Below are 21,455 nucleotides of genomic sequence, written 5' to 3'. Positions count from 1 at the left end.
TGAGCTCTAAAAATCACAGAATAAGATCAGGATTTCGGTGTGTTTGAGTGCCCTTTCAGTGCTGAAAGGGTGGGGTATTTATAGGCCCCAACCCAGTTTGAATTCCGAGCTCAAAATTGTCAATTCCCGGAATTCCAGGATCTGGTGGTTGCACCGCCTAGCAGAGCTCGAAGACTGAGCCTCTGGGCGGTGCCACCTCTGTCAGGGGCGGTTGCACCGCCTTGTCTCGCTCGGAGACTAAGCCCAGGCGATGCCACCGCTTGGCTGGGGCGGTTCAACCGCCTGGCAGAAATCAGGGTCTGAATGGGTTGATCCATTCGGCCCAATTTGGGTTTTTCAGGGGCCCAATTGCCCCAAGATTAAGTTAATGGGATCACCTTCCATTTCCAACTTAATCATTGTGCTAACTACGATATTTCCTAAGACATTTACTACAACTTGCTCCGGTGCGTCAATCGCTTCTTCCGGCGAGCTTCCGGCGAACTTACATCGATCATCTAATGAACCCTCGGTGATGCTCCTACGGACTTTTGGCAAACTCCTGGACTTGCGACGATCCACTTGGCAAGTTCCGACGAGCTTCTTTGGCAAGCTCAAGGACTTCTCGGATTTGTTCCCGCAGAACCTCCGACGACTGTCCGAACTTCCGTCGAACTCTTAAACTCCCAACGTGATCATTGTCTTGACTCCGGCGCAACTCCTGCTGCATATCTTACTTTCATCGTAGTTAATCATGCACACTTATCTCAACCTATAGATTTGATAACAAATGACAATTGACTAATCATCAAAATCCGAGATTCAACAATCATTTCATGCATGATACCAAAATTAATATCATTTTGGGCTTGATACCATTCATTATTTCATGATACCAAACATTCATCATTTCTCCCCCTTTGTAATCAACAAAAATGAGAAATATTCAACAAATATTTGAACTATATACGTAAGTTTTACATCACCTTAGAATATGCAAGCTAGCAAACGAAGTTAAACAAAGTAGCACCTTTTGAGACGTGTAAGATAGCAACTTTTGCTTCTTGAAATAGGTAAGTTAGCACTTCTCTTTAGATGTGCAAGCACTTTTGGTTCTTCTTAAGATATACAAGCTAATATTTTTGTGTTTCTTGATATGCTAGCAAGTTTCTTTCCCCTCCTTTGTCATAAAAAATAAGAAGATGTAGAGAGGAATTCATTCATCACATCAAGTCACTAGTATCGAAAGTATATGAATCAAGGTTTTACTTTCATAAATAGAAAGAGGAAGGATTCATATGAAAATGATCATCTCATAAAAAATCAAGTATATCAAAAGTCAATGAATAAATTTTTTACTTTCATAAGGAGAAAGGATTCAAGGAAATGATCATCACATAAAAGATCAAGTATGCCAAAAATCCATGAATCAAATCTCTTCTTTTGTGAATCAGATCAGAAACAATCTCGATTTAAAAGGAAACTCAAGTTATAAAAAAAAAATCTGGAAAAGGTATAAGAGGAACTCATACATTCGGAAGATTTAACATGCATAATTCTCTTCTAATAAAATTAAATTGTTCCTCAATCAAAGGTTTTATAAAAATATTATCTAATTTATATTTTGTATTAATAAATTCTAAAGATATATCATGGTTATTAACATGATCTTTAATAAAATGATGCATAATATCAATATGTTTAGTTTTTGAGTGTTGAATGAGAATTTTTGTTAACCATATTGTACTAGTATTATCGTATTTTATAGGGATTTTTTAAAGTGAATTCCATAATCTTCTAAAGTATTTTTTATCCATATAACTTGTGCACAACGTGTATCTACTGCTATATACTCAACTTCGACTATAGATAATGCAACCAAATTTTATTTCTTGGAAGACCAAGAGACAAGTGCATGACCTAAGAGTTGACATGTTCCAAATGTGCTTTTTTTTATCTATTCTACATCCAGCAAAATTTGCATTGACATAAGCAATTAATTTAAAGTTTTTAGATTTTGGATACCATAAACCTAGATTAGAAGTTCCTTTTAGGTATCTAAAAATCCTTTTAACAACTTTAAAGTGAGATTACTTGGTATTAGATTTAAATCAAGCACAAAGTCCAACACTAAACATAATGTTCGGTCTAGTTGCAATGAGATATAGTAAACTATCTATCATATCCCTATAAATCTTTTGATCAAAATTTTCTCCATCATGGTCCATATCTAACTTTGTGAAAGTGCTCATTGATATGTTAATAGCCTTATAACTATCCATATTGAATCATTTTAATAGATCTAAAGTATATTTAGTTTGACTAACAAAAATTCTATCACTTAGTTGCTTAATTTACAATCCTTAGAAAAATGTTAATTCACACATTTAGCTCATTTCAAATTTTTGACTCATACTTTTGGCAAAAGATTCACATAAAGACTCATTCGCAGAACCAAAAATAATATCATCAACATAAATTTAAACAACAAGAAATTTATTTTTAGAATTTCTAATAAATAATATAGTACCGACTTTGCCTTTTAAGAAATTATTTTGAATAAGGAAAGAACTAAGCCTCTCATACCAAGCCCTTGGGGCTTGTTTCAATCTATAGAGAGCGCTAGATAACTTAAACACATGGTTAGAAAAAAGAGCATTCTCAAATCCGGGTGATTGTTTAATATAAATTTCTTCAGAAATAAAGTCATTTAGAAAAGTACTTTTAACATCCATTTGAAATAACTTAAAATTATTACAACAAGTATAAGCAAGGAGTAACCTTATGGCTTCTAATCTGGCTATAGGTGCGAAAATTTCTTCATTATTGATACTTTTTTCTTAGTTGAAACCTTTGACCACTAATCTAGCATTGTTTCTAAATACCAATTTAGTACCAATTACTAAATGGTCACTAGGTCTAGGAATAAGTTTCCACACCTTATTTCTCTCAAATTGATTTAACTCATCTTACATTGCAATTGTTAGAAAATCTGTGGGTGATAGCACATGCGCAGTAGAAGAACAAAAAATAAATATCCCCAAATTTCTCAATGATATGTTCATCGTCGTGCAAAGATTGATGCACAAAATCTGCAAAATCGAAAACTGCATATATAAAAGATTATGTTTTACCTTGGGAGATCGTATATCCCTGAATCCCTACAGATCTGTAGAAGAGGATGAAGAAGGTCAAGCGCCCTCCTCTCTAGCAGTGATCCACACAATAGTACTGCGACGACGCTCCTCCAATCACTGCCCAAAACTCTACACCTACTATTTTAAGAGAAGAATGGGAGAGGAGAATAGGAGGTGGGAATCAAGAAACCTCTGGCTTATAGGTGTTTGGTTCCATCCTATTTATAGAGGCTCCTGTCAATTTAACCCTAATGAATCCTATCCTATTCGATATTGAATCTCCATCCAACTACCTAAGCCATTTAGATTAATAGATTTCTATCCAATAATCTCTTAGTGGCTCTTATTGTTAGGATCAGGAGCACTAAGAGGGGGGGGAGGGGGGTGATTTAGTGCAGTGGAAAACTTTCGACGATTAAAACTGCGTTTATACGTTGAAATCTGATTCTGACATAAAATTTGTTTCGTGCAGATAATAACTTTGAAAGCTTATGGAAATATATTTGAAGTAAAGTAAGGAAGGTAGTTTGCAGTTAAGATAGAAATTAGAATGTAAGCACAAACTGAAATATGATGTTCGTACGATAAAACCGATTTCCATCTTAACGCCGATTCGGAAAATACTTAACTATGAAACACGTTCGTAAATGAGCAGAAGGCAGTAAGCTAGTGAGGAGATTTGCAGTAAAGATAAGATGCTCAAAGTAAATGCAAATCGAGATTTAGAGTGGTTCAGTCAATCTTGACCTACATCCACTTTTGGCTTCCTCCACCAACGAGGTCACCGACGTCCACTAGAGGCCTTCCTTCAGTAGGCGAAGGCCAACCACCCTTTTACAGTTTCACTCCTTTTGATGGGCTTAGGAGACAACCCTTACAAACTTTTCTCTCCTCTCTTGAAAGATCAAAACTTGGAAGAAAAGTGGGAGGAGAACTTCAAGATTTTACAACAATTTTGAGCTCTAAAATCACATAGTAAGATCAAGCTTTCAGTGCCCTTTCATGCAGGAAAGGGTGGGATATTTATAGGCCCCAAATCAGTTTGAATTCCGAGCTTAAAACTATCATCTCCCGGAATTCCGGGGTCTGGCGGTTGCATCGCCTGACTGGGACGGTTACACCACCTGGCAGAGCTCGGAGACTGAACCTCTGGGCGGTGCCACCGCCTGATAGGGGCGATTGTATCGCTTGGCAGAGCTCAGAGACTGAGCCTCTAGGCGGTGCCACCTCCTGTCAGGGGAGGTTGCACCGCTTGGCAAAGCTCGGAGACCGAGCTCAGGCGGTTCCACCGCCTGTCAAGGGCGGTTGCACCGCCGACCCTGGTAGTGCCACCGCCTAGCAAGAATTCTGGTCCGAATGGGTTGATCCATTCGGCTCAATTTGAGTCTGTCAAGGGCCCAACTACCCCCAAATTAAGTTAATGGGATCACCTCCCATTCCTAACTTAATCTACATGCTAACTACGATATTTCTTAAGACATTTACTGCAACTTGCTCTGGTGCATCAATCCCTTCTTTCGGTGAGCTTCTGGCGAACTTCCGACGAACCTTCGACGATGCTCCGGCGGACTTCCGGCAAACTCTTGGACTTGCGATGATCCACTTGGCGAGTTCCGATGAGCTTCTTTGGCAAGCTCCTGGACTTCTCGGATTTGTTCCCGTAGAACCTCCGACGACCGTCCAGACTTCCGTCGAACTCTCGAACTCTCAACGTGATCATAGTCTTGACTCCGGTGCAACTCTTGCTGCATGTCTTACTTCTATCGTAGTTAATCCTGCACATGTAAAACAAAACTTCGATCGAGACAATTAATCCTAAGCAATTAACCAAGTTGTCTAGCATGTCATTGGTCCCTCGATGCTTCGTCCGATTCTTCGGCGCATCGTCCTCTCGTGCGGCCTATTGCCCAATCGGCCAGTTGACTCCGCAACTCCGATATCCTTAGCACAATACCCGCTCTTCTTGGTCCAATGCCCGAGTCCACGGCCCGAAGCCTTCTGTCGATACGTCGACCGATCCACCGGCCCGACGTCTAATCTTCTGACATGTTCCTCCGGCACAACATGATTTTTCCTGCTTTGATTGTCTCATCCTGATCGAAGCATCCTGCATCACTCAAAATGTAGATTAAATCATAAACATATATCAAGTGGTTTCATCATCAAAATACGAGATTCAACACTTATTGGATCTCATGCATATGATGTAATAATTCAGAGGCTTATTAGATATCCAACAAAATAGGGGCTCCAATGGATATCTCATATTTGAACCTCTACTCACTGCAACGTCCTCTATATGTGTGACCCTCTAGGTCCAATATTGAGTTGATCGTGAGTCATACCTATTAGAACTCTTTCTGGCTTAATGAATTATTATCTTCATAATAATTCATTCGACTCATTGATTGTAGACGTACTAGGTCACTACGCCACAATCCCTAGACGATACAGGGGAATTTAATCCTTTGGATTTATTTATCCTCAGTTACCATATATCTAGAGTCCCTCATCCATCTACTATCCTAGAGACCATATACCGGGCATGGTGCTGTCAGACTCATATAGATTCTACTCGAGTCTCGCTCTAATCGAATTCTCCCGGAGAACTCTTTCTCTTCAATCCGAATAACCTTGGCTAGAGATTTGTCTAAGCAAGAACACATAGGATATTCCTCTCATGATACCAAGAGTGGATGATCCTCTATCGATACTCAATAGTTCTCGTAAGGTTAGCTACCACTCCTGATGACCGAGTGTGCTAGGTTTAGAACTTCCAAGCCTATAAGTCTAGTATTAAAGAGTGGAGTACTTATAAAAAACATCCTTGATATCTCAAGTCTAAGGACCAGGTACACCATTGTGACAACGGAACCGTTGTTTGACAATGAGGTATCATTAACCATTCAGCATTCTATGAGCGGATCAATTAGTGAACTCATTCTCCAATAAACACGTGCACTATAGCCCTAGTGTCCTCACACGAATAGTTGCCTCTATCATATGGACGAGTGTACAATGCACTAATCTATCCGATTATCTCGATGTCCCTTTTGAGTAACCTATGATTAAGATTATTTAAGGTTTGTATTTAAAGGTGAATCGGTCTTATTATTGTGATCTTATCACGATCTGATTCCCATTGCATAGATCTATTGATATCACAATATATATGCATATATGCAATAGCAATATAAAGTGATTAAATATCAAAATATAATAAGAAAAAAATATATATATATCATGTCACACATACCATCACTCATCTGATTAGCTTGTAGGGCACCTATGACTAGTAGAAATAACTCATAAATCATCTTTTAAGGCTTTATCAATACATTTCGGTTCAATTTGAGATAAAATGGCCACATTTGCATAAATTTTTTTTAAAAGAAGAACATATTTAAACATTATCTCCAATGATTATCTCATTAGGATATGTATCTATATACTTCCATTCCTTAGGTAAGGATTATTTGGAAGAAGATGCATCCAAGTTGCTTAAGGGACGAGAGTTTTCATTCAAATTTAAAGCATCAAAATTAAAATCATCATCAAAATCATTTTTCTTAATTTTAAAAATCTCATTAAAAACAACATGGATGGATTCCTCAATAACTAAAGTTCTTTTATTAAAAACATGAAAAGCTTTAGAAATGGAGGAATATCCAAGAAAGATACATTCATCAAATTTTACATCAAATTTTCCTAAGGCATCATTTTCATTTAAAATAAAGCATTTGTAATAAAAAACTTTGAAATATGATATATTAGGTCCCCCTTTTTCATTGGCAAAAAGAGAGGAATAACTAAACAATGGTGCAATTCATCAATTTTTGAATTATGATAAAATAAAATGTCATTCTTATTTCAATATGTCATAATTGAGATAAACCTTGAATTTAAATTTAATTGAAGTATTGCATGCATCATTTTTGAATAAGCTAGCAACTTTACTTCCTAGAAAGTTTTTCTTCTTGCAATTTGTGAGCTAGCAACTTTTATCTCCCCATTTGTCATTGTCAAAAAGAAGGTAAGACTCTTTATATCAATTTTCATATTATGACAAAGGTAAAGTATCAATCTTGTTTGTGCATCATTATATTTTCAATTTACAGCATGCACAATTTTAAAACTTTACATTTCATTCTTACTTCATGCATGATACTAATAATAAATCAATCATCACTTTGGGCATATCGTACATAATATTCAAGCATTCATGATACATCATTTTGGTAACAAATCATAGCATTTCAAATCATGATGGTATTAATTTTGTCAAATTACATCCTACCATGTATGATCAAAACTTCTCTCCATTTTATCATCATAAACAAGAAAGAAGAAGGGAAGAACATAATGGTATAAAATATTTCAATCATTTCAAGGCATACAAGTCATAAATATAAAGAAATCATGTCATGAAAGATAAGACCATATAAATACCAAAAGACAATATTTATATAGTAAATCTCCTATAAAATATAAAAAATAATTATAGGAGTACAAAGAAGAGATCTTGAAAAAATCTCAAGTAATTCTAAGATATCAAGATCATGATTTAAATAAAAACTCATTCAAATTCAAATCGTTAAATCAAAATCATTTTCAAGAGATTCATAAAAAGATAATCAAATAGATTCATCAAAATCAATAAGATAGAGAAAAAAAAATTTCAAGAAAAATATTTTTCTCTTTTTAGTTGTTTCAATTCATGTGATTCATTTCATAGAAACATGCCTTTTTCATTTATGCTAAATAAAAACATGCATCAACATTTAAAACCGAAAAGGCCACTTTCATTACCGTCAAAATCGATAATCCATAAATCTCAAAAATCATCATGCATAATTTTGAAATTTATTAAGCATGATATCATCAAACATGATTTCATAAGGTATTTTTAATCAAAATCATTTTGTTTATCATAAACATGTAATTTTCATGATTATTTTCAAAATTACTAGAATGATAAGCATGATTCCTAATTTTTTGCATTTTCATTATTAAACATGCATTTTTTAAGAAAATTAATTCTAAACTAAATTAAAAATAACTCATGAAAAATATCATGTAATTTTGAAATAAATTAAAGGCATTTTGATTACCTCATCGTCGAAAGTCGTTAAGGCATAATTTGCTATTTCGCTTTTCTTGTTTTTCTCCTCGTCTTCGGAGGAGCTCGATTCATCCCAATTTGTGTTCTTCTTCTTGCGTTCAAAGTAAGTAGTTGCATTATTTTTATTTTTTAATTTTTGTTTCATTAATTTTTTAAATTTATTTGTGAGGAGTTCAAGTTCACCATCACTTGAGCTTATGCTTGAGTAGTCTTCAATTGTTCTATATCCTAAACCCTTCCTGTTCTTTGGAAGGTGGTTCTCAAGTTCTTTACGTACATTGCATATCATTTCATAGGTCATCAATGACCCTATTAGTTCTTCGAGTGGAAAACGGTTCAAATCATTGGCCTCTTGTATGGTCGTTACTTTAGAGTTCCAAGTTTTAGAAAGTGAGCATAAAACTTTGCTTACAAGTTCAAAATCCGAAAAGCTTTTACCAAGTACTTTTAAATCATTGACGACATCCGTAAAACGGGTATACATGTCAACAACCGTTTCACTTGGCTTCATTCAAAAAAGTTCAAAATCATACATCAAAAAGTTAATTTTTGAATCCTTAACACTACTTGTGCCTTCGTGTGTGGTTTCAAGAATGTGCCAAATATCGAAAGTCGTTTCGCACAAAGAAATCCGATTAAATTTGTTTTTGTCTAAGGCACAAAATAGAGCATTTAGAGAAAACATCTTCTTCTCCAAATCATTCCAATAGTTTATTGGAAGAGAAGACATTTGAAATCCAAATTCGATTATGCCATAAATTCAAATCCAAAGAAAGCAAGAAAACTCTCATTCGAGTTTTCCAATATGTGTAGTCCATCCTATTAAAAAAGGGAGGACGAATGAGAGAGTGACCCTCTTGAAAGCCGAAAAGAGTCATTTCTATTTGGGTGTTAAACCAAATTAGAAAACGATGCTCCAATATCAATTATTAGGAAAGCAATCGACACTAAGAGGGGGGTGAATTAGTGCAGCGGTAAAAATCACGTCGGTTCTGAAATTTTCTTGTTCATTGAAAACCAATCTTGAAAATATGCTTGACTTGAAAGTGAGTTTGTAAAACTATTGAAAGCAGTAAGCAAGTAAAATTGTTTGCAGTTTAAAGTAAATTGCTCAAAGGAAAAGCAAACCAGATTTTAGAGTGGTTCAATCGTCGTGACCTACATCCACTTCACCAATTCCTCTTCCGTCAAGGCCACCGGCATCTACTATCGGTCTTCTTTCAATGGACGAAGACCAACTACCCTTTTACACCCCTCTTCTCCTTTTCACAGGTTTAGGAGACAACCTTTTACAACCCTCTTTTACAAGGTATCCCTCTCACACCTCCCTTAGAACTCTCTTTAAGCTTTGGGAGGAGGGAAATCAACTTTCTAAGGTTTACAACTTTAGAATCATAAGGTTTTACTCAATATTTCTTGCTTATCTATGCAGGAATAGTTGAGATATTTATAGGCTCCAAATGGATTCAAATTTGGAACCCAAAATTCAAACCCCCGAAATTTCAGCGTGCAAGCGGTACCACCACCTGTTCTGGGCGGTACCACCGCCCGCAGTCTGACATTGGGTGATACCACCGCCCAGTCTGGTGGTACCACTGCTTAGAAGACTGTGCTAGGTGGTACCATCGCCTGACACAGTCTCAGAGACTATGCCACGATGGTTTCACCTATTTTGTCACTGTTTGGGTTTTTCTCTTAGCCCAACCAACCCAAAATTGGGCCCAACTATCCCCTAATTGGGTTTGCCCAATTCTAATCTCAATTATATGCTAACTATGAATTTTAAGACATTTACTAAGCTAAACAGAGTCCGTAAGTCAAGTTTTCTTCCGGTGAGCTTCCTACGATCTTTCGGCGAACTTCCAGCGATCTTTCGGCGAACTTCCGACGATCTCTCGGCAATGTTCCAGTGGACTCCCGAAAAGCTCCTAGACTTCATGATGATCTTCTTGGTGAGTTCCGATGAGCTTCTTTGGCAAGCTTCGGGACTTCTCGGTCAATTCTGACAGAACTTCCAACGAACGTCTGAACTTCCGACGAACTCTCGAACTCCCAACAAAATTATGTTCTTGACTCCGGGACTTCATTTTGCTTTATGCCTTACTATCATAGTTAATCCTACATATGTAAAACATACTTCAATCTAGACAATTAATACTAAGCATTTAATCATGTTGTCCGGCATGTCATTAGTCCCTCGACGCTTAATTCGATTCTTTAGCGCATCGTCTTCTCTTGCGGCCTATTGCCCAATCGGCCAGTTGACTTCGCAACTCCGATATCCTTGGTGCAATATCCGCTTTTGTTAGCCCGATGCTCGATTCCATGGCCCGAAGCCTTTTGTCGATACGTCGACCATTCCCCCGGCCCGACGTCCAATCTTCTGTTTTCTCCTGACCTAATATGATTTTTCCTGCTTTAATTGTCTCATCCTGATCGAAGCATCCTACGTCACTCAAAACGCAGATTAAAACATAAACACTTATCGATTGGTTTCATCAACAAAATCCGAGATTCAACACTACCCTTTATAAGTCACTCACCCTTCTCTCAAACTAAATTCAAAACTTAGAGCAAGAGAAATGGAACTTTTAGGAATTACAATAGCGTTTCATACTAATTTTCATTCAAGATGTTGTGTATGCTCAGTAGGGATGAGAGAGATATTTATATACTCTAAATGACTTAAAAAATGGAGCCAAAAAATATCTCATCCTGGGTTCTCGGGGTACTACTAGTACCACCGCCATTACTCTCCGATACTGGGTGGTATCATCGCCCAGCCTGAGCGATACGATCGCTTGATAAGGTCTCAAAGACTAGGCTCTGGAAGTACCACCGCTTGATAAGGTGATACCACTGCTTGATAGGGCGGTACCACTACCTTGACTCCTTGGGAGGCTGAGTCTTAAGTGGTGCCACTGCTAGGCCAACTAAAGATCATTGAATAAGCCAAACAATAGGCCCAATTTAGTCTTAATTCGGGCCTTGTTGGCCCCTAATTGAGTTAGTAGGATTTCTCCTAAAACTAACTCAAATTGAAATCCTAACTATAAAGACTAAACAATTACAATGCAAGCAATTATAGTTGTCTGATACGTCAATTGTTCATTCGAACTCCCGGCAAAACTTCCGACGCACTCCCGACGATCTTCTGATGAGCTCCCGATGCATCGTCTGAACCTTCAGTGAATCGAGCCCAATGCTCGATCATTAACTCCGACTTAATATTCGATTCCTCTTTAATTGTTTTATTTTTTCACGATTATAGTTAGTCTTATATCACTTTTTATGAATTATATCATTAACTCATTAATTAATTCAAAATCTGAGACCGTTTTCATTTATAAGAAAAAAAACATCTATTATTGCAGCTGAATCACTGTGGTAAAATATATACATCTACCTATGATTGCAAATACACATATCTTCTCGTGATGGCCCCTATTTCCATAATTTCTAACTAGAGCTTGATGTAGTTAAAACTACATAGGTACATGTCAACATTTATCGTAGCTAAAAGTATAGTTTATTATAATGTTATTCTTGTACATATAAAATATATCTGATATTTTTTATTGATGTGATATAAATAGGTATGCTATGTTTAAATTCATTTTCGAGGGAGACGTGCACTCACAAGCACTCGTTCCATTTTTATTGAATTATATTTTAGATGAAGATATCTCTATTCTGATGTTAGAAACAGATTTAAATATAAATGTAAGTCATCGACCGGACTGATTATATATTATCACTATAATTAGTTATTTTTACTCTTCTGTACCTTCAAATATTATATTGAGATTTATAAAATTATTAAAGTAAAATATTTAACTTCATTACTTCAATAAAACCTCTTTCTCTCTCTTTCTTAATTTTTAACCCTATAAAATTATTTTTTTAACCATATATAAAGATCTTAATATTTTACTTCGCAACTGATAACTTATTATTTTTTTATTATTTATGAGATTAATTAAAAGATCCTTAAGTTATTCCTATTTATGCATAAATCTTCTTGTATATTTTTTTATATAAATATGAAAGAATTTATATATAGTATACAATCATAAAGTATACAATCTCTATATATATCCTAAAGAGAAACTCAAGAGAATCTAAAACATTCCTCGTATCTTGTTCTCTCTATCAAACCTAATTATTAAAATTTTCTTTTTCCAGATGGACTCTTTCTTATATAAGAATATTTTTATCCTTCTAAAATAACAGCCACAAAATGACTTAATTTATCTTTAATCACTTTTTTTATCTTTTAAATTATTCAAAGAATATGGATAATTATCCCATTTCTTTTTCATTGTTCAAATATGATAAATTTCAAACCCCGATCTTTTAAGTGGTCAGGTCAAACTGACCCGACCAATTCCATGGCGCACACACACACACTCGTCTCTCACAATCACAGCTGTTTTCTTTCTGTCATTATTGTTATTATTATTATTATTATTATTATTATTATTATTATTAAGAAAAACAGCTTTTCCCAGTAATATGAACAGTGCAAACAGTCCACAACAGACACCAAAAGAAGCCTCCCTCCCTCCACCTTGATGGGGTCTTATCCGAAAATCTAGTGGGTCGGATCTTGTCCGGGTCGAGGATTCTTGACCCGTTTGGTGCAAGCAGGCTTACCACGTGATCTTGTTTCAGCGTATCGGAGGAAGGTGAACCCGACCCACCCACCACATGTATTAATTATTTCATGTTGGCACAAACTTGATAAGACCCCATCAACATCATCGGCTTTCCTAGGTGGATGGGGATGGGCCCTCCTCAACTGCCCCCATCCCATGCACCAAAATGTACATGCCGCAAAGGCTTACTTACTACTTCATCCAATTTTGCATTTTCAATTTCCACATAATTCCTCCTAAACCCTTAAAAAATGTTCATATATATATATATATATATATATATATATATATATATATATTATAATGCTCATTATATTTCTAAGATAAACAGAGCGGTGGCGTCAATGTAAATAGCAACAAAGGCAGGGGCATGTTCGAACATGAGCTTTAGCTCGTTATATTGCCTCCCTCCCTCCCTCCTATCCTTCCCTCGTCACATCTGTCTTCGCGTCCTGCTTTTCCCCGAAGTGACGACTGGTAAGATGCTATGGAGAGAAAAGAGGAAGGGAGAAGGGAGTGGGGGACGATGCCGGAGAGATCTGCACTGTTCCCGGCTACGAAGCCGTCCACCTCTCCGCGATTCTGTGGTTCGATCAGCAGGAGGTGATCAGCTTCGACTTCGCATTGGTTCTTGTGGGTTTTGCTTCAAAAGTTTGGTTTGACTTCGAATGTGTCTTTTTTTTTGTGTTATTGCTGGGATAAATCGAAGAAAAATGCGATTTTCAATATGCTTTTAGTAGTTTTTGATTTGTGGTCTGTAACGGATGATGAAATGTGAGCAAAGAACGCGATTTTAATTGCTGTTGTTATCGCCTTACGGCTTTAATGGGGATTAAGTTTGTCTTTAAGTCGTTCAAATGTTTTGCATTTTGCTCCTTCTCAGCCATTTAGGAAGCTCTTTACTGAAAGCCTCTTTTCCAACCCCTGTTTCTACCTTGGACTACTAATTCTACTAGTTCTCCGAAGATATCTTTACCTTTTGTTTTAACATGAATGTTCTTTAGTTTGAACAAGAAATAAGGGCACTTTTGATGAATTCCGGTCTGGCAACCTCGTTTGTGGATCGTGTTAGCTGAACTGTGGGCAATGCTGTGTTTCCCATATTGAAAATTATGATTCTTGTGTAGGATATTCTCGGACGTTGATGGGGATTTAACTGTTCATGTGGATGGACAATCATTCTTGTTGCACAAGGTACACACAGTTTAATCAGCTGTAATTCCATTTCTTTAAATTTAAGTGAAAGTAACCTGTGTTTCCAAAATGCTTTAGTGATATCTACTTGAGGCTTCTCTTCTGAAAAATTCGATTTTGGTGCTTACAATTTTAGTGGACTTGTTCTTCTGAAGAATCTCATTCCTTTAGGGTTTATTTTGTTTTTGGATTTTATTGGGTGGAGTGGGTTGCACTAGTTGGAACTTGAAAAGTCTTATGACTTGAGTATCAAGAGCTTGCTAAATTGCCAACAGACAATAATTTTATATTTACGAGTTGTAATCAGTATCCAAAAAGGGAAGACTGAATCCACTAGTAAGATATGTCTCTAAGAGAATTGATTTAACAGGGACATATGAAACTGCAAAAAGGAAATGGCTAGGACTAATTTCCAACATAACATAGATTTTGCGATTATTCACAAGACTTTTAAACATAAATTTTGCTTTGACCAACTTTTTCATGCAAAAGTAGCAGCAATGAAAAAATATCTATAAAGAATGTTGTGATGGTGGCAACTATTCGTAAATGCTTTTAATTTGAATAGGGTGCATTTGTGAAGCTTGCATATATATTTCAAAATGAAACCCAAACAGATCCATTGGTTGATCGATCATCGGCCTTGCTAACTTGTGGTCATGTAGCAAAAATCATTTTGTTTTTAATAGATGCTAATAGCAAACTTATGAATTGATACTAGCTTAATCAATATTAACACAGAATTGATACTAGCTTAATCAATATTAACACAGAATTGATACTAGCTTAATCAATATTAACACAGATAGTAAACAGTGATATAAAGGAGAGTGCAAGTTCAATACAGATTTACAATGCCCAAAAGATATAGTTAAAATTTGAATTACTGTATCTAAATGTTTATGTGGTCCAACAGATTGATAAACATATCTGCAAGTTTCAGATTGCCGTTAGCTTAACTTTTCTAGAATTTGCCACAGTTGTCATCCTTCTATGGCATTTGCAGATTATTTGTGTTGCTTATTGTCTGCTCTCAATAAATTAATTCTTCTCAGCAACACAAGCGAACATGGCAGTAGTCTTTTTTTTTGTTGCATAGTTTCTTATTACATCCTGCTGAATCTTAATTCAGTTTACATACTACCTTGATGAAAATCATACATGTTTGATATGTATTTTATAGTTTCCTCTGGTTTTGCGGAGTGGAAAATTTTGGAAAATGGCAAATGAATCCAGGAATCCAGACCTCTCGAGGTTGGAACTTCATGGGGTTCCTGGGGGAGCTGAAGCATTTGAACTTGCTGCTAAATTCTGTTATGGAACAAATTTCGAGATCACCCCTAGTAATGTTGCAAAACTCCGTTGCATAGCAGAATATCTGGAAATGACAGAACAATATAAGGAATGCAACCTAATTGCCCGAATAGAGACATACTTAGATGAGATTGTATCTCAAAGTGTTAGAGCTAGCCCCAGGAAATTTACCACAAGGTAATTTTGGCAACCCAACAAGACAATAAAACGGAAAGAATAAAAGCGAGACAAGAACACAAGAACACCAGATATACGTGGTTCGGTCAATTGACTTTGACCTACATCCACGGACGAAAGAGGAGCAAATTACTACTGCAAAAGAGGGACAATTACAAATGCCTTAGGAAGATGTTCCTAGGCCATAAAACACCCGAAAATACTAAACAAGAAAAACCAAACTATAAGTCCAAACTATTTAAATGAGTATGGACTTAAACCAAAGCAAACACTTAGGTTTTTCTTGTGGTGCCTGTGGTGCCTCTTGTGGTGCATCTGACTTCAAAGCCCAGGCCCTTATTTATAGTTCCAAGACAAGACAACAAGTCTGATTTTCCCGATGTAGGGCTATGGGACTTGCCAAACTAACAAATCTCCACCTTGGCATGTCCCAACGAAACTTGCTCCACTTTCTTCATAAAAGCCCTAATGGGCAATCACCAACAATGAACACCAACCAAGTCCAAGCACTTCTTGAACTTGTAAACTGAAACAGGCTTCGTAAGCATATCAACTGGATTGTCCTTCGTATGAATTTTCTGAACAAGGACTTTCCCCTCAGCAATGGTATCTCATTTGCATCCAACAATTTTCTTACCCGAAGGCGGCTTCACAAGATCCCAAGTTCTATTCCGATGGAGAGACTCAATTTCTTCATTCATCGCAATCAACCACTTAGCGGAATTATCACAAGAAACTGCATCTGAGTAGGAAGTAGGCTCACCAACTTCACTCGTCTCTTCTGCAATAGACAAAGCATATGCAACCAAATTTGCATATCTTTGTGGTGGTCGAATATCTCTCCGTGGTCTATCCTTGGCTATGGAATATTGCTCTTCCTCTGGATCATCTGCATCAGTAGACTCGGGACCACCTACTGGTATTCTTTGAGTAGAAGAGTTCGACTTAAAAGAATCTGAACTACCAATCTTAAACTCCACCTGCTTCTGCGCACTATCATTTGTACAACTAGTAGAATCCTCTTTAGAAGATAACATAAACAATTCATCAAAAGTAACATCTCTACTAATTATAAATTTTGGGGATTTGGGATCAGGACACCATAATCTGTATCCTTTCACCCCAGAAGCATACCCAAGGAAAATGCACTTTTTAGCCCGAGGCTCTAATTTTCCTTCATTTACATGCATGTATGCTGGACACCCAAAAATTTTTAAATCAGAATAATCAGTAGGAGTACCTGACCAAACTTCCTCTGGAGTTTTAAAGTTAAGTGCTGCAGAAGGAGCACGGTTGACAACGTAACAGGCCATATTAATCGCCTCTGCCCAAAAGTCCTTTGTCAACCCTGCATTTGAGATCATACACCTCGCTCTCTCCAAGAGTGTTTTGTTCATACGTTCGGCCACACCATTTTGCTGAGGCGTCATCCTAACAGTGCGATGCCGAACGATTCCTTCATTTTTGCAGAATTCTATAAAGTCACCTTCACAAAATTTCATGCCATTATCTGTTCGAAGCCGCTTAATCTGTTTACCTGTTTGTTTCTCAATCAAAGCCTTCCATTGTTTAAATGTTAGAAAAACATCATTTTTATGCTTCAGAAAATAAACCCAAACTTTCCTGGAATAATCGTCAATGAAAGTCAACATATACCTGGCACCACCCTTAGATTGAACATGAGCTGGACCCCAAAGGTCTGAATGAATATAGTCAAGAGTACCTTTCGTTTTGTGAACTGCCGGAGAAGTGAAGCTGACTCTTTTCTGCTTTCCAAAAATGTAGTGTTCACAAAAATCAAGTGGCCCAGTACTCTGTCCGCAAAGTAGACCCCTTTTGCTCAATATGCTCAAACCTTTTTTGCTCAATATGCTCAAACCTTTTTCGCTCATATGACCCAAACGCATATGCCATAATTTGGTGATGTCAGAATCAGACAATGATGATGACGAAATTGCAACCGAACCTGTGACAGTAGTTCCCTGTAGAATATACAAGCTACCAGACCTACAAGCTTTCATAACAATAAGGGCACTTCTAGAAACTTTCATAACTCCACCTTCAGTTGTGTATTTACACCCAAGGGCCTCTAGGGTACCTAAAGAGATGAGATTCTTTTTTAAATCAGGAACATGTCTAACATTAGTGAGCGTCCTCACAATACCATCATGCATTTTAATTCGGATTGTACCTCTACCAACAACATCATATGCGGCATTATTGCCCATCAAAACAATTCCACCATTACAAGATTCATATGTGGAAAACAAATCCCTATTGGGACACATGTGATAAGAACAACCTGAATCTAAAATCCATTCATTTTTAGACCTCGTCCTGTCATCAATAGCAGAAAAAATATTTCCAACAATCTCATCAGTTGCTACACTAACTTCAGCGGATTCAATAGTTTTTTCAACAAATTTTTCCTTTTGCTTTAATTTATTTTTCAATTTAAAGCAATCAGATTTAATGTGCCCCATTTTATGACAATATCTGCATTCCAAATTTCTATGTCTGGATTTAGATCTAGATTTAGATCTACTACTGTCAAATTCTCTTGTATCCATTCTCCCCCTAACAACCAGACCCTCAACCTGATTCTCTCTACTTTCCCCAGTGATATTCCTGTCTATCTGCTCCTTAGATTTCAGTAAAGATTTAATTTCTTGATAAGAAACTGTTTCTTTTCCATAAATCAAAGTATCACGGAAATGCTTAAAAGATTGGGAAAGAGAACACAAGAGTAACAAAGCCTTATCCTCATCATCAATTTTTGCATCTATATTCTCCAAATCCATAACCAAAGAATCAAACTTATCAAAATGCGAGAGTATAGATATACCTTCAATCATCCGAAGCATATACAAACTCTGCTTCAAATAGAGACGATTCTCCACTGTCCTCTTCATGTACAAGGCTTTAAGCTTGTCCCACATGCTCTTAGCCGTAGTCTCCGTAGCTACCTCCCGTAAAACCTCGTCAGAGAGATTTAGAATGATGCTTGATCGGGCCTTCTTATCCATACCCGCAAGCTCTTCTTTTGACATATCATCTGGAATGCTCTCGGCTCCCTGTAGTACCAAATCAACTCCGTCTTGAACCAGAATGGCCTCTATCTTGAGTTGCCACAAGCCGAAGTTGACATTTCTGTCGAATTTCTCGACAACAATCTTTGTTATTATCATCGTTGCCAAAAGATCCCAGAACCAGGCTCTGATACCAGTTTGTTAGAGCTAGCCCCAGGAAATTTACACCAAAACACCAGATATACGTGGTTCGGTCAAAGTCAATTGACTTTGACCTACATCCACGGACGAAAGAGGAGCAAATTACTACTGCAAAAGAGGGACAATTACAAATGCCTTAGGAAGATGTTCCTAGGCCATAAAACACCCGAAAATACTAAACAAGAAAAACCAAACTATAAGTCCAAACTATTTAAATGAGTATGGACTTAAACCAAAGCAAACATTTAGGTTTTTCTTGTGGTGCCTGTGGTGCCTCTTGTGGTGCATCTGACTTCAAAGCCCAGGCCCTTATTTATAGTTCCAAGACGAGACAACAAGTCTGATTTTCCCGATGTGGGACTATGGGACTTGCCAAACTAACACAAAGTGTTGAGAAGTCACTAGAAGTTTTATGTGCATGTGATGACTTGCATCCCATGGCGGAGGATGTGGGTCTCCTGGACAGATGTATAGACGCAATTGCAAACAATGTTAGCAAGGAGCAATTGGTTTCTGGTTTAGCTCATTTGGAATGTGATAGCAGATCTGAAAAGACGCATTGCCGGTACTGGTGGGTGGAAGAACTTTCTGTACTAAATATTGAACTTTATAAGCAAGTTATAACTGCCATGAGGAGAAAAGGTGTCAGAGCAGATAGCATTATTCAATCAATAGTGCATTATGCTCAGAACACTCTAAAGGATAGCCAAAAACAACAGCCATGGGATTTTGGCGTTGTTGTTGGTGACAAGCAGAGAGTAATAGTAGAAGCTCTTGTTGGTCTCTTAGCAACAGAAAAGATCACATCTGTTCCTCTCTACTTTTTGTTTAGAATTTTGAGGATGGCAGTAGAGATGGATGCAGGTCTTAGCTGTAAGGAGGAGCTTGAAAGGAGGATTGGGTTCCAACTGGAACTGGCTTCACTTGATGATCTCCTCATTCCTTCACTACAAGCAAGCGATTCAGTGTTTGATGTTGATACTGTCCACCGGATACTGGTAAATTTCTTGAAAAGAATTGACGAGGAAGACTATGAGGAATCATCACAGTGTTCATATAAATCACAAGGCCTAAAATCTATTAGTCACAGTTCAGTATTGAAAGTTGGGAGGCTCATTGATGGTTATCTTGCTGAAATTGCACCAGATCCATATCTAAAACTGCCCAAATTCATGGCACTCATTGAACTTTTGCCAGAATATGCTCGTGTTATCGATGATGGAATTTACAGAGCCATTGACGTATACCTAAAGGTACCGATTGAATCTATGAACATATATGTGCACTTGTGGTTGTGGCTGCATCGATGCATGTTCATGTGTGGATGCACGCATATGTGTGCACTGGCATGTACAGGAGTTGCATCGTAATAGTCAATATGCTTTGTCATAGCCATATCCAAATATGGCTAATTTTTCATATAATTCTTTTACTTCTTGAATGAATACCACTCTATTTTTTATGCTAAAGATTATTTAGCATTTATCACTAAAGAATTATGCCTTTTATCAAACTCTAATGGCCATGTTGGACAGCTTCCAGGCACCTGACAGATTCTTTTTGCTCCTAAAGAAGGTAGTAAGACAACTGATGTCCAAAGAACATCTAACAAGCCTTGGAGACATAGTTCCCAGTGATGATATAATATTTATTCTAACTGTTTGCTATATCTTAATGAAAATTTTTTGGCCTTCTATAAATCAGAATACAGTTGCGTATCTGGTAAGTTGACCAAATCTGTTTATCCTTTTAGGCCCATCCGTCAATGACCGAGTCTGAATGCAAGAAATTGTGCAAGCTCATAGACTGCCAGAAGCTCTCCCAAGAAGCCTCCAATCATGCAGCCCAAAATGATCGGCTACCACTCCAGATGATTGTTCGTGTCCTTTATTATGAGCAGATTCAACTGAAGTCTACCATCTCAGGTAATGATTGTGAGGCATCCTTTTCACAGAGGATGGTCAACAGCAGTAGTGTAGTATATGCTGCAATCTCTCCCAGTGATAACTATGCCTCTCTAAGGAGGGAAAACTGGGAACTCAAGTTAGAAATATCATGAATGAGGGTGAGGCTTAGTGAATTGGAGAATGAACAAGCGTTCATGAAGCAAGGAATGGGGGATAACAGCTCAGCAGAACATAGTAGAGCATTCTTTACATCCATTTCCAAAGGGATTAGCAAGATAGCAATATTTGGCCCAACTCATGGAAAACACTGGAAAAGCACAAGGAAGTCACAAGGATCGGATGGGAAGAGTTGGAGGCGGCAAAGGCAATCTGTCTCACAAAAATACTGAGTTCGACAGCAAATGCACTGACTGAAATTAAGTCAAGTTAGATGATATCAGAGATCATGATGCCTGTGGCATAAGAGCAGCTATAGCTTAAGTAAATGTAGAGAGAGGAGGAAGAGAGGAATGGGTTTGAATACTATAGAGTTTTTCCATACTTGAATGTACTGGTAATTTGGTTCATGAAAAATATGTGCTTAAGCTTTTGTGTATCTAATTGCATAGTGATGGAATAATGATTTGTTGGAAACTACTATCTGCAAGAGCTGAAGATGATGGATTCATTGATTCTTTCATGTATGTTTTGTACACTCCTCCCATGTGGTGCAGCCAAGTAGAGTTGCTTAAGCCTAA

General features: G+C 37.1%; 1 pseudogene; it reads left to right on the top strand.

Moving 5' to 3' along the window:
* The first annotated feature begins 13,365 nt into the window (after positions 1-13,365).
* Positions 13,366-21,206, top strand: LOC103973310 (BTB/POZ domain-containing protein At3g08570-like; annotated as a pseudogene).
* The last annotated feature ends 249 nt before the right edge of the window (positions 21,207-21,455 follow it).

The sequence above is a fragment of the Musa acuminata genome, chromosome BXJ1-1 (assembly GCF_036884655.1).
Source record: "Musa acuminata AAA Group cultivar baxijiao chromosome BXJ1-1, Cavendish_Baxijiao_AAA, whole genome shotgun sequence".
NCBI lineage: Eukaryota > Viridiplantae > Streptophyta > Magnoliopsida > Zingiberales > Musaceae > Musa > Musa acuminata.
Note: the sequence above shows the minus strand (reverse complement) of the source record. Positions and strands in the feature narration are given on the sequence as shown.